The 15,002-nt window shown below is 38.3% G+C and overlaps 2 long non-coding RNA genes across 2 annotated transcripts in view; one reads left to right on the top strand and one right to left on the bottom strand.

Annotated features, from left to right (window-relative positions):
* LOC309642837 overlaps nucleotides 1-15,002 on the bottom strand; it is a 259,826-nt gene that overhangs the window by 188,164 nt on the left and 56,660 nt on the right. The gene's annotated exons all lie outside the window — the stretch shown is intronic.
* LOC309642824 lies at nucleotides 563-14,370 on the top strand. Its single transcript, XR_014253394.1, has 3 exons — nucleotides 563-5,639; nucleotides 6,867-10,227; nucleotides 10,550-14,370. It is a non-coding gene; the product is annotated as an uncharacterized lncRNA (long non-coding RNA).

Raw genomic sequence — 15,002 nt, 5'->3', positions numbered from 1 at the left:
GTCCATCATCGGATGAATGGATAAAGAAGATGTGGCACATATATACAATGGAATATTACTCAGCCATAAAAAGAAATGAAATGGAGGTATTTGTAATGAGGTGGATGGAGTTAAAGTCTGTCATACAGAGTGAAGGAAGTCAGAAAGAGAAAAACAAATACAGTATGCTAACACATATATATGGAATCTAAGAAAAAAAAAGGTCATGAAGAACCTAGTGGCAAGATGGGAATAAAGACACAGACCTACTAAAGAATGGACTTGAGGATATGGGGAGGGTGAGGAGTGAGATGTGACAGGGTGAGAGAGTGTCATGGACATATATACACTACCAAATGTAAAATAGATAGCTAGTGGGAAGCAGCCACATAGCATGGAGATCAGCTCGGTGCTTTGTGACCACCTAGAGGGGTGGGATAGGGAGGGTGGGAGGGAGGGAGATGCAAGAGGGAAGAGATATGGGAACATATGTATATGTATAACTGATTCACTTTGTTATAAAGCAGAAACTAACACACCATTGTAAAGCAATTATACTTCAATAAAGATGTTAAAAAAAACAAAAAAACAAAAAGACACATGTACCCCAATGTTCACTGCAGCACTATTTACAATAGCCAGGTCATGGAAGCAACCTAAATGCCCATCAACAGACAAATGGATAAAGAAGATGTGATACATATATACAATGGAATATTACTCAGCCATAAAAAGGAATGAAATTGGGTCATTTGTAGAGATGTGGATGAATCTAGAGACTGTCATGCAGAGTGAAGTAAGTCAGAAAGAGAAAAACAAATATTGTATGTTAACGCATATATGTGGAACCTAGAGAAATGGTACAGAGGAACTGGTTTGCAGGGCAGAAGTAGAGACACAGATGTAGAGCACAAATGTGTGGACACCAAGGGCGGAAGCGGTGGGGGTGGGGTAGTGGTGGGATGAATTGGGAGATTGGGACTGACATATATATACACAAATATGTATAAAATAGATAACTAACAAGAACCTGCTCTATAAAAAATAAATTAAATTAAATTCAAATAAAAAGATAAGTGCTCAATCAATGAAAGCCATCACTAGCCAAGAACATATTGTGCAAAGTAGGTGCTTGATACGTGTTTTTGATTGCAACTGAATTCAGCTAATGGGGACTCAAAAGAAGCTTCTTGGGAAAACTATATTTTATATTTTTCATTTAGTGAATGTATTTAACATAATCTCTAATTTTTTCACGTAAGTCTTAGGTTAGCTAAACTCCCCTCAAGGTGGTTCTTTATCATGCTATCATATTAGAGAATGGTTATTGGTTTTGTGTTTTTTCCAGCATGTTCAAGTTTTGGAGGGAAATCATACCCTTCTTCCCAGGCATTGAAGCATTCAACCCAGGGAATCAATGAGACAACAGATGTTAGAGACAGATGCCCAACTATCCACTCGATAGTCAGGCTTAATGAACTAACACAGGAAGAACAATTAGAGACTTCATTAATTATACTCTAGGTTCAATTCCATTGTTAATTCTAATCCTTTATTTGAGCTAACGACTTCAGGTTTTCTTATAATTTGTGCCTATCAGTGAATCATAACGTCTTTAAATTTCCATGACTGTGTAAAATTCACAGTGTATATATATAACTTTCTATTTCCAAAAAAGACCTAAAGTATTTCTAAAGATACATGAAATTCTTCAAGATAACATGATTTCTTTAAAAAAAGTATGACTATAACATGCAACAAGGAATAAAGTTAATACAAAAATGTATATTACAAAGTCTTACACATTTGTCACAAGTTCTATTTTATAAACAGGAATAGCTCAGACAGGTCAGCCAAGATTTTCATCCGTTAACACAAAATCAAGGCACAGACTTTCGTTTAGGCAAACCTCCACCATAGTAAATCCACTCTAATTCAGTAGTTTGCTAATTGTTTGTCTTTGTTATTCTTGCAGAATAATAATATATTACAGGCTGTCCTGTGTTCCTTAATAGTTTATTACAGAAACCAAAACAAAAATTCCTTCAGTTAATAAAACATAATGAAAATGCATTTTTGGTCACTTGATGTACTCTGGCCATCTTTTGAGAGGAGGGTAATGTGATTCTGGGCTTCTAACCTTTAAGGTGCTCAGTCTTGCTCTTGAACTAATGCATATGTGCTCATTTGCATACTCTCTTTCCCTCCCTCTTGAGCAGACCACACTGACACCAGGAGCCTCCTTTCCAGGCACCGAAACTGTTTCAAGATGTTTCAAGCCAAGAAATGGCCACCTGCATGCATTCTGGTCAAGATTTTAAGTTATCCTACCACTCAAGTCTTCCTGAGGAAAGTTCAAAAGCTGTTCATCTGAATCATTCATGCTTTTGTTATCCTTGACCTAAAGTAATCTGGTGGATTTTTCTTTTGGGGACGTGGGGTAGAGAGGACAAACTTTTTATTAGAAAACGTAAAAAAAAAAAAAATTATATGCTCCAATATGTCAATAATTGTATGGATTTGTTTTTTATTGTATCATAAAACTATTTTTTCTTACTTTAAAGATCTAATATGAGGTATAATAAAATAAATAAGATCTATAAAATATCTACTGTCATTTTGATCAAAAAAAGAGAACCAAGTATAAAAATATGACTTTAATCAACTACAATAAAAAATTTTAATAAATAAATAAAAATTAAAAACCCACAAGATATTTTAAAAAGATCAATTAATATTTCTTTTCTCCTTTTTAAAAAAACATGACTTTACGCAAGTGCATAATTTTATCTTATGCGTATATACAAATTCGTTTGCTCACACAAGCTAAAGTAGTAAATAATACAGCTTGATTTACCGACTTGGTTTAAAACGCCTAAGCTAGAAAACAATTACAGTAGCAGAATTTTATTTCCATTTATTAGTATGGAAACCTTTTTTGTGATTTCAAGACCAGAAAATGCGTGACACGTGAGAAGATGCACCTTCTTCTATTCAGTGAGAAATGTGCGAATCAACATCAACACAGAACTGCTGAAGAAAGAAAACCTATATAGTGTGGGTTATTTCACCTTCGCAAGCTGGGAGCCATTAAGTAATGGCTCCCTCCACTCCCCCCACCCGCTTCGGTGAAACACATCCTGAACATTGGGCCCACCTTTTCCAGAAGAATGTGCCCCACTGCCCCTTGGAAACTCCATTTCGTTTACTTGGTTCAGTTAGTTAATGACGGTCCATTTTGGCTCAAACATCCAATTCCCTTTCATCAATCATGTCTTTCTGGACTGTCAGTTTCACAGCAGTGATTACCAAGCCTTTCCAGGCGACATCCACAGACGTGCTCGAAGAGAAACCCAGATCCACTTCTCTGTTTAGGATGTCCTAGGGACCCGTTTCCTCCACTTCCTTCCAAATGAAAATGAGTTTTGTGAAAAGGGGAAACCCCACCAGAAAATGGATGTTGGCAACTCAAGTGTTAATCTAGAAATCTTATTATTTGGTGCTGGAAAAGGGCATTGTAACAAGATGGGTTTTTTATACAATGCAGACATGGGGAATGCAAAACACTGGCAACCATGAAAATAAGATTTAATTTGGAATCACAACACACAGGATTTTTTCTACTTTAAATTCTTCTTATTCAATCATATCTGTTATAAATATTCAATAGAAACAGTTTTCCAGGATTGAAATAGTCTTTAAGGAAGCAAGCCATGTGTGGTTTTTCAGTCAAGCATTTTCATGCTTCGCTAACTGTCAGGCTGTTCGTGTTCCTTTCCCAAAAAATATTCTTTATGACTCTGCTTAGGTCTCTGAAAAGCAACTTATTCTCTGGAGACTTGAGGAATCATCTACACATCACAATTCTATAGACATCAATGTATGCAGCATGTGGATGTGCTTTAACACAGAGGCAGACCTTCCATTTGGACATGGCCACCTGTCCACGTGTCACTGCAATTAATTCAGCCCATTGTGAGCGCCTGCCTGGAAGCTGGAAAGGCCAATTTCAGCTCTAACTCTGCCACTTGTTGTGTAACTTACTGTTTAACTTTGGGTGAGTTACTTTCCCACAAAGGACCTAAGGTGTCTGATCTTCAAAATACGGAAGTTGGGCTCCATGAGGGATCATCAGAATACGACAGGTGGGTTAAAATCTGTCTGCTGCCTGCTTTTGTAAATAAAGTTTTATTGAAACACAGCCATGCCTGTGAGTTTACTATTATCTGCAGCCACGGGGGCAGAGTTGAGTAGTTGCGACAGAGCCCATCTGGCCCCCAAAGCTTAAAATAGTTATTATCTACCCATTATTAACAGAGCAAGTTGGCCAGCCCTGGACTAGTTGATTTTGGGGGTCCTTTCCAATTCTAGAATTCCTTATATATTCTATAAAACACCTAATATTTATATATTAATCCTTTCAATCCCCAAATCTTTATGGAGCTTCTCCTGTGAATTATGCCTTGTGCTGCCTCAAAAGATACATATTATACATTAAGCAAACTTTATAATAGTTTCTTTTTCTTATAGGATTTAAATTATGTTAACAGCTCTTGGAAATATCCAAGGCAATATTTTGGGGCAAATGTCTTATGATTTGATTATCATTGTTAAATAGAACATATCTTTTTTTCTACTATAAATATTTAAGAAGTTTGAAAAAAAGTACAGCACAGGAGACATCGCATTAAGACATCATTTTAACAGATTGTTTAGCTTTGGTAATATAATTTGACATCTAAACATAAGCTGAGAAGGATCTCCCTCAAAACCTTTGATAATATGATTCATTGTCAAATGTTTGTTTTCGCTATCTGGCACTCATTAATTAATTCTTTTTAATATAGCTTGGATTTACTGATTTTGAAAAAGAGAATTATTCTTATTGATGTTGCTAAAATATCCAGGTGGCTTGAATTTCACCAACTAGATAGTTTAATCTAGCACATTTGTGTAGCCCTAATCAAATCTTTACTAACAGATGTGAGAAGCCCAGTACCGGAGCTAATGTTTGTGTCTCTATGATAATTAAATTAGCTCAATAAGGAAAGTAAATGAAAAATAATGACCAAAATTTTCCCCTAAGCTTGTGTTATAGTCTTGAAAACATTTTTTTCCTACCAAGTTTTTCAGTAATGAAACACAAATTGAGAACTTTTAATTTGAAGACATATATTTTTCAAGAACTAGTCATGCAGTAAATTGTTTATAATCAAGTAATCATGTAACACTTTTTTTCACCAGAAAGTAAAGCCTACAACTAAGCCAAAATTCAAATTTGAGGTTTCCTGACAAATTCATTATAAAGAATGGAATAATCCTTTCTTTTGGCCAATAGCATAGAAAACTTTCTTTTTTAAGTATTATCTCTTCACAGTATTTTCTAATGAATAGGAAATACCTTTCTCAGGTTGAATGATTATTTCCACATATAATTAGTTCCTGCTTACGACAGTGCTGTACCAATGTCATGGCTCAATGAACTGGCTTTATCATTCATTAATCATAGCTTTCATTGAGCTCCAGGTGACAGTGCCCACCACAGGCCAAATAACTTCTCATTTAAAGGCAATTTGTAGAAATAGGAAAGTTTAGAAGTCTCACGTTCACCAAAGGATTGAAGAGTGTTTAAAAAGCCAAGATCAGGCATTTTATGGATGGTGAGTTCATGGAAGAAGGGTGGCTGATGGGTGAGGGCAGATGGCTCTCTGGGGAGGCCATGTTGCAGCTGCAGGTCAGAGCACGCTGGATGGTATTCCGTGTGGACATGAGACAATGCTGCCTCTGTTTCTGTCCCGCTGTACTCTGACCTTGCTGCAGGCGAAGTGGTGTTACAGCTGCACTTGCGGGATGGTCAGTGGTGGTGGAAATGGGGCCAGTGTGGTCCCCTCTCACCCAGCCCACATGCCTGCAGGTGTGGCAACCTCTATTTGTATATTTTACTGTATTTGTTTATTTGCCTGGCTAATCAGCTCGGGGTCACATTCCCAAGCTGGAGGTGTTCCTTCTTTGTCTCTTCCTAAGGGAAAGAAAGAGAGAAAGAGAGAAAGAAGGAAAGGAAGAAGGAGAAAGAAAGAAAGAAAGAAAGAAAGAAAGAAAGAAAGAAAGAAAGAAAGAAAGAAAGAAAGAAAGAAAGAAAGAAAGAAAGAAAGAAAGAAAGAAAGAAAGAAAGAAAGAAAGAAAGAAAGAAAGAAAGAAAGAAAGAAAGAAAGAAAGGAAGAAAGAGGAAAGAAAGGAAAGAAAGAAGAAAGAAAGGAAGGAAGGAAGGAAGAAAAGAAAGAAAGAAAGAAAGAAAGGAAGGAAGGAAGGAAGGAAGGAAGGAAGGAAGGAAGGAAGGAAGGAAGGAAGAAAAGAAAGAAAGAAAGGAAGGAAGGAAGGAAGGAAGAAAGAAAGAAAGGAAAATAAGAAAGGTGCTTTCTAATTTTCTTTAGCTTCTGTGATAGGTTGTCTTACCTTAAGACCTCTTAGGCAAGGAATAGAAATATGACTTGACAATCAGTTAGAAAGTTTGTAGGTGTATCATTTAATGCACTGTAGGCAAAGTATCCATTGCAGTATACAAATAAAATAGCCCCTGTCCCAGTTCTGTGCTCTTAGTTTAATATATTCTCTTAATTTGGAAAGCTCCAAGACAAGGGTGCAATTAGTTTTTCTTTCATGAGGAGGGCTAGGATCCCTTTAGCTTGCTTACAAAAGCCGTGGAAAATCAATGTGTTAATTGCTTTCCATTGAATTGGAAATAATTTTTTTCCTGTTTCACGCAAAACAAAGTGCATTTGCCTGTTAGTTCATTCAAATGATGAAATTAACCATGTCTATCAGCGATGGGGCCCCTAACAGGCCAGTCCCAGTCCTAATGCTTTATTTACCTCATGTAATTCACGAAGGAAGAGCTTGCGTGTCCCATTGACCAGAGGAAATCGAAACTCCAAGAATAAGCTGCCCAAGTGAACACAGTCTCAGTGGGGAAGCTGCCTTTAAGATACAAGCTATTTCTCCAAAGCACTTACTTGCAGATGTGTGGTTAACTTTGCACCCCTGCAAAGGGGAACCCATCCCTGCAAATCACAAACACTCAGGTAAGTTCACAATTTTTTTTCAATTAATTCATTTATTCAACAATTATTTACTGATTTCTTTTTATATGCCAGGCATATTTTTAGGTTTGGGGGAACAGAAGTGAATAAAATGTCAAAGATCACTATCCTCATGGTGTGGTGCTTATAGCCATAAAGTAAGCCCAAAAATATAAAGTGTATAAGATGATGATAAATTCTTCTTTTTCTTTCAGCGGGGAATATTATTTTTTTTTTACGTCTTTATTGGAGTATAATTGCTTTACAATGTTGTGTTAGTTTCTGCTGTATAACCAAGTGAATCAGCTCTATGTATACATATATCCCCAATCCCCTCTGTCTTGAGCCTCCCTTCCACCCTCCCTATCCCACTTCTCTAGGTGGTCACAAAGCACCAAGCTGATCTCCCTGTGCTATGCAGCTCTTTCCCACTAGCTATCTATTTTACATTTGGTAGTGTATATATGTCAATGCTACTCTCTCACTTCGTCCCAGGTTCCCCTTCCCCTGCGTGTCCTCAAGTCCATTCTCTACGTCTACGTCTTTATTCCTATCCTGCCACTAGGTTCATGAGAACCTTTTTTTTTTTAGATTCCATATATATGTGTTAGCATACGGTATTTGTTTTTCTCTTTCTGATGTACTTCACTCTTTATGACAGACTCTAGGTCCATCCACCTCACTACAAATAACTCAATTTCATTTCTTTTTATGGCTGAGTAATATTCCATTGTATATATGTGCCACATCTTCTTTATCCATTCATCTGTCGATGGACACTTAGGTTGCTTCCATGTCCCAGCTATTATTGTAAATAGTGCTGCAATGAACATTGTGGTACATGACTCTTTTTGAATTATGGTTTTCTCAGGGTATATGCCCAATAGTGGGATTGCTGGGTCATATGGTAGTTCTATTTTTGGTTTTTTAAGGAACCTCCATACTGTTCTCCATAGTTCACAATTTTCACATGAAACATGCTTTTGAGACAAGAGTGTGTGACTTGCATTGACTCACTAGAAGGCACTCTAATGGGCCTGGTCTACAAATTTAAATATGAGTATTCCTTCAATAGGAACAATTTATTATAATTAATATATCTAGAATAGATAAATTAATTCTTTTTATGGGAACAGGAGCCTCTGGTTTATAGAATTGCCAATAAATCAGGTAGAGCAAGATGACATGAAATATTGAAAATATTGAAACAAAATTAGTGAGACAATTGGAGAAATTTGAATAAGTATAGGTCTGTAGACTATATATAGGTCTGTAGATTAGACAATAGTCCTGTGTCAATGCTAAGTTCCTGATTTTGATTATTTTACTGTGGCCATGTAAGAGAATGTCCCTATACTGGGAAAATAAACACTGAAGTATTCAGGAATAAAGCAACATCAGGTCTACAATTTATTCTCAGATGGTTCAGAAAATATATATATATCCCTATCTCGCTATTGAGCGTGATAAAGTAACTGTGGTGAAATGTGAACATAGGCAATCTTGATGAAGGATATACGGGAACTCTTTGTCCTATTATTGTGACTTTTTCATATACAAAATTATTTCAATATTTAAAATGTAATTTTAAAAACTTTAAAATAAATGACCCTCTAGACTAGACATCCAGTTCTGGAGTGAAAGGCTGGAATGTTCTGAGACTGACCACCGCAGGAAACATTTCTCTCCACGTTTGTAACTTAGTTTCTGAAAGCCAAAATGACCATAGTATCCTGATAGCTAAAATAGAATTCATTTTCCAGCAATTTATTTGAATGGCCACTGGAAAATATCTGTTTTACCAAACAATGAGTACCAACATAAAAAAGCAAACTACTTTCAGATTAAATATTCAAGTGTAAAAATATGTATCAACAATTAAATTATTGCCTTCCTTATAGACCAAGGTTTCTGTATGCTGAATTTTCAATGATCAATATCAAAATATTCCAATAAATGTAGAAGGTGCGTAAACACCGTGGTTAAGATTAAGAAGCACCTTTGGGAATGTATATTTAAACCCAAGGGGAGGTAACATAAACATGGAAAGTAACTTCAGAACTAAACTAGGAATATTAAAGCATCATAAAATTTAAGAGCAGGTGAGAATATGAGTCTGGAAGAAGTAATATTCAACCTATATTTCAATTCTTAATGTATGGAGTGTGTTATGCTTTTGAAGGTTGCCCTCTGTGTTCTATATAAGATTTTCACTAACACTAATAAATTAAAAAAACAAATGAATGGAGAAGATTTAAATGTCAAAATGCTACAGGTAGCATTGGCAACCTCCACAGTCCCCCCTGGCTTAGCTGCAACATTAAGCACTTGACATTTAGGAACTAGGAAAAGCCCTGGACTTAGTCATTGGACCCGAAGCCCCTCCCAGTCCTGGATCTGTGACATACACAGAGTCACCAAACTGCTGCCATTCTCTGGTCCTCAGTTTCCCCATCCATAAAGCGAGGAGGTTGGCATACATGACATTTATGATAACTTGTGGCTAGCACACTATGACCTGCAACACCTTGTTAGACGAAAGATGTGAGTTCCCAGGGAGGCATTCAGATTATGCTGGAAGAGAATTTTGTTGCATTTCATATTGCTTGAAATCATTGACCTACAAACTAGAACTCAGAAATCTTCGGGTTACATGAATCGTGTTGTTTGAATGAGAATTTTCTTTGGAATAAGAGAAAATGACAAGCAAGCAAATGTACTTTCTTCTTAGGTTGAATGTTGGAATTAACTAAAAGTAACTCATTTTTTAAATTTTTACCTGCATTAAAAAAACATTTCTTGTGCTGGAAACATTATTAGGGAGTTTGGGAGCTCCGTCTCTTTTCCCTACCTCCCAAGAAGAATTTAACTAAATCTTGAAAAGTCACCCAAATGCCAGTCTTTCTCCTGCCACCTTCAATATTTTTCCACCTGTGCTCTTATTTATTTAACATTTTTCTTCTAATTGATTCATTTTTTTAAACCTCAAAGGCTTATAACAGCCTCATGCATACCAGTGGTGTGCATATCATCCTTCAGGATAATAATGCCCTAAAGGTTAGTAATGATAATTAATATGTATAGTTTGCCAAATGTTGCCCCCATATATTAGCTCATTTAATCCGTACGACAAGCCCCAATTTTACAGGTGAGAAAATGGAGGCTTAAAGAGGTTAAACGAGGGCTTCCCTGGCGGCGCAATGGTTGAGAGTCTGCCTGCCAATGCAGGGGACACGGGTTCGAGCCCTGGTCTGGGAAGATCCCACATGCCGCGGAGCAACTGGGCCCGTGAGCCACAATAACTGAGCCTGCGCATCTGGAGCCTGTGCTCCGCAACAAGAGAGGCCGCGACAGTGAGAGGCCCGCGCACCGCGATGAAGAGTGGCCCCCGCTCGCCGCAACTGGAGAAAGCCCTCGCACAGAAACGAAGACCCAACACAGCCAAAAATAAATAAATAAATAAATAATTTTTTAAAAAAAACAAAAAAAAAGAGGTTAAACGATTAGCTGTAATTATACAATTAGTGATTAACTAAAATTCAAGTTCAAATCTTCTTATTCCACATCCCATGTTCTCCTTGCTACACCAACGTTACAGATGCTAAGGCTCATGTTACATTTTCCTTCCTAAAAGCATTTTCCATTTCAGCTGTGTTCTCTTTTCCTAGGGTCGGGAAGTAGGGAATGTGCTCATTTAAAAGAAAAAATCCAGGTTATAGATTATTTGTTTATCATTTACATACTTTACACTATACTTTCTACTCTATGCTAAGTAGTATATATCATATAATATATATTACATATCTAATTTTTCTAAAGACAGAAAGTTCTGACATCTTGGTTTGATTTTTGTTTCTAAACTCATGAGCCGAAAGACCTGATCTTGAGCTTCTATAAACTGGGCTTGTTTCCTTGTGAATGCAAGCAAAATTGAATTCCTCTCCTCTTACTTAAAGAAATCAGATAAGTTGCTGATTGGAGTGAGATATTCTGATTTTCATTTATTTATTTTTAGCGTTAATCGACTCGGTTGGTGAGTGTGTCTTGGTTGAAAAGGAGTTAAAAATACAGTCAAAGAGATTTCCTTTCCTCTTTTCTTCCTGTGGATCATGACCTTTGGTTTTTTCAACTTCCTCAATTTAGATTCAGTAAATTTCATAGAGTGCCACAACACCTGCTTCGGTACTTGAGAAATTGACTTTTCCTGCAAATTACCCTGATCAGTGACCTTGTCTTGGCTACCAAAGGGTTTGGAGAAGGAGGGAGGCTGTCCATGTGGCCATGCCCCAGCCCACGGTTGGTATTTAGCTCTTTGAAGTTCACAGTTATCTATTTAACGTACAGACGTATTCTGAAAAAAATGCCACATTATAACCATCAACTAGAAAACCCAACTGTCACCTCTTAGGGAAATAACACTCGATCTTACAAGGGATGGACCGCAGTATAATTTAAGAGCTTCCAATTATAATTTTCTTAAAGCGGGGACACTTGGTAGATCTGGCTCTTTGTTGTGAGTGACGATCTCAGTCAGGTCTCCGTGTGAATAATCACGCAAGAGTGAAATGACAGAGGATAGAAAATGTGCGGCCAGCTCTCGGAAATTGTGTCTTTCAAAGTGCTTCTTTAGGAAGAAAATTTAAGATCGGTGTCTCCTGCCACACAAACGTTGGACGAGATCAAAGGTCATCCCTGGAAGCTCAGGAGGTAAAATTATATTTTTATCCTTTAGCTTTGATTTTTGGCGGCTTACTGCATTTTTAAAAAAAAAAAATTAATTGCTCTGTCCAGCCAACAGGTGTTAGCCCTCAAGTGTGGGCCCAACGGCCGGCGGCTGGGCAGGCAGCTTAAAGGCCCATAACTCACTGCAATCTTGAGCTTCCTCAAATTGGTCCAGGAGAAAGTTCTAAAAGTACTTCAAGGCCAGATGACATGGGAACCTGTGTCCCTGTCAAATATCAAAGAAAAACAGACTGTAAAATGTAAACTTATAAAGCGTGCACTTAATTCTGACAAGCTTTTAGTATCAAGTTGCAGATTTTAAGCAATAAGGCGGCTTAGGCTGAAATCAGCCATAGGAAGCGGAACCTGAAAGCTCATTTCGAATTATATGGGGAGCCCCTGACTCATTTTTTCCACATCTGTTCAGTTTAGTTTAGACAAGGAGTTTGATGCATCATTTCAGGAATCAAATTCACTTTTTACCTGTGATTTTTATAAGTCCCAAGAGCCAAAAAAAAAAGTTTTTTCTTGTTTTTCATGAAGTTTCCTACAGGTCAACTTGTATTCGGCAATTGATTAAATATTGAAACATATTGAAAATATTGTTTCAAACATTGTCATGCTGTAAATGAAAACTCAAGCTTTTTTTGGTGGGGCCATAGGTTTTTTCTTAAATAACTGAAAGTATAGCGCTTAATCAAATATTTGACCTCATCCTAAGTCGGCTTAGAATGTCTCTAGAAAGCCTCGTTTCACCAGGACCATCTGTGCCATTTACACGGAAGGACAGAGGTTATGAAAGCTATGATACAAAGAGCCTCCAACAATCCTGTTGGTGATGAACAGAGATGATGGAAGGGTTGTCACAGCTTTAGTCTTCTCTGGGTGGGCGGTGCATTGTGGGTATGTCAGCTCTTTGGGCTACGACAAAGTACTAATGAGGTTGGAACTGTGAGGCTGTCATGGAGTTACCTTTTGTCTGTTTGACCAATCACTGTTGTCCCATTTTTGATTGGTCATGGAGAACCAGGTGAGGGGAAAAGGAGGCGGGGGGCCATGGGGGAGAATGGGGGGTATCATAACCTTTCTACTAAATAAATACTTTAGACCCACACATCCCACTGGTTATGGAGAAGAAAGATTACCCTTGTGTATAAAATGGTAAACAACTGGAAAAACAAAAAAATTGATGGGACATCCATGCCACGTGTTTGCACTGGTGGCCCGTCAAGTTCACATCCGGAAGTCCTGGGAGTCAATGAAAGTCAACTACGGGAAGCGCCTAGTCTGGCTCATTCAAGTCCATATTGCTGGGGAGCAAACTATTTCGAAGGTTCCCCAGGCTTTAAAATAAATACTCTGACTGGAGGGTTAGCTTTCTTCCCCGCTTCCTCTCTCTTCCCACCCGCACCGCTCCAAGAAGCGTTGGCTCGGTAACCAGGCTGCTGATATAGCAATATGCTTTCTCACATTGAAAGGAGGCGAAACTTCAGCATGTGAATTGTATTCTCCACAACATATGGTGGAGAAAACAGACAGTGGGAAGGGAAGTGATTTGTGACTGTTCATCCCAATGTGCGTTCTATTGTGTTGCCAAAAATGATAGACTTAAATGAATTGCTCTTTTTGGAATTTATACTCGTGCCTTCTTCTCATTTTTAAAAAATGAAAACGAAAATCCTCATGTCCATGTAGAAATTCCCATTTATTTATGTGGTTCCCTGGCCTGCTCCCTCCTCCCCCTGACTTCCTTACCCCAGCAGAGCCGAAGGCATTTTGGATATGGAAACTGCATGTCCCTCTGCGGTCAAGATGAACAAGAAAAGGAGATGAAGTAAAAGGGGAGGGGAAGCAATTAGTGTGGAATCCTAAACTCCAGATTCTTTTCAGAAATTTTTATGGCTTTTCTTAGGCAGCTGAGGAGAGACTGGCTTTGCTTAGAGAAACTATTAAGCCTGCTGCAAATTAATTTTCATTGGTCTACGTCTCTGTTTTAATTTTGTCAATGGCAGCTCCTATTGTTGAGAAAAAATTAGTACCTTAATGCTGTCTAAACATAAATCTCATCTTCAATATATTAACATTCAGCTGTGGTAAGAATAATTAGATGAAGTGTTTTTTAAGCATTATTTACAAATATGCTCACAAAAGAATGATTCAAACAGGCATTTTCTTTAATGGATTTAAAGACAGGCGAATGAAATTAATCCAGAGAGTCTTGCCATTCTTAATTTTATGGTCTGTGGCTGGGGGGAGAGCAGCGTGCTGCAGCCCCGATACAGTACAGTACCATGCGAGCACATCACAGTGCCCCATGGAGAGGGAAGAAGCACGTTATGCCAAGATAAGATTTAGAATGCCTACAGATCACGGAGACAGGCTGGAAATGATCCAGGGGTCACAGTGGACCAGACACAGAGTCACATATATAACCCTGTTTATAGATAAAGAAGTGAGGGGGCGGAGAGATGGAAGACACAGGGTTGTAAAACTAGGAGTTTGGAATAAAACATCTGAGGTAGGGTAAAACCCTAACGGTGGGCAGTTCTGGTTCTACCAGAGAGGAGAGATGAGGAACGGTTTGAGGTACATCAAAGCATTTTTGTAAACAAAATTTTGTAAACAAAATTTACAACAGGGTTGAACACCAACAGCTATGAGGAGGAACAGCAGTGGGAATACAGAGATACATGGCATGGGGTGATTGAGGCTCCTGCAGAGACCAAGGAGTGCCCTCTATTGTGGCTCTCTGTGGGCATCAGAACTTGGGCAAGATGGCGCCACAACCACTTGTGCCAGTTGGGTCAGGATCTTCACCCTGATGTCCAGGGTGGGCCCAGCCAACCTCTCCAATCAGCCCTACACACCTCCTCTCTTATTCTCTGCTCCAGCCAAACCAGACTTGCCCCTCTTCCCCCAGACCCTACACTTTCCTGACTGCTAGATAGGCCATGTGCCCACCCATCTCCAAACACCCAAATCCTTCTAATGGCCACCCCTTCCACGGAGACTTTCCTAAACTCCTCAGCCAGACTTTATCACTCCTTTGAAATCCTCTCCCACATCAGACCTTTGCGGCTTCCTTTACTTTTTGCCTTCTAGACTTTGCAAAGCCAACATTTTCATGGCTGGCTTTCACTGAGAGCTTAGCTTGTGCCAAGTGCTTTACATGCATTATTTAATTATTCCCCCAGCAGCCATTAATCCCAGTTTACAGATGAAAAA

Source organism: Balaenoptera physalus (assembly GCF_965194825.1).
Source record: "Balaenoptera physalus genome assembly, chromosome: 14".
Lineage (NCBI taxonomy): Eukaryota > Metazoa > Chordata > Mammalia > Artiodactyla > Balaenopteridae > Balaenoptera > Balaenoptera physalus.
Note: the sequence above shows the minus strand (reverse complement) of the source record. Positions and strands in the feature narration are given on the sequence as shown.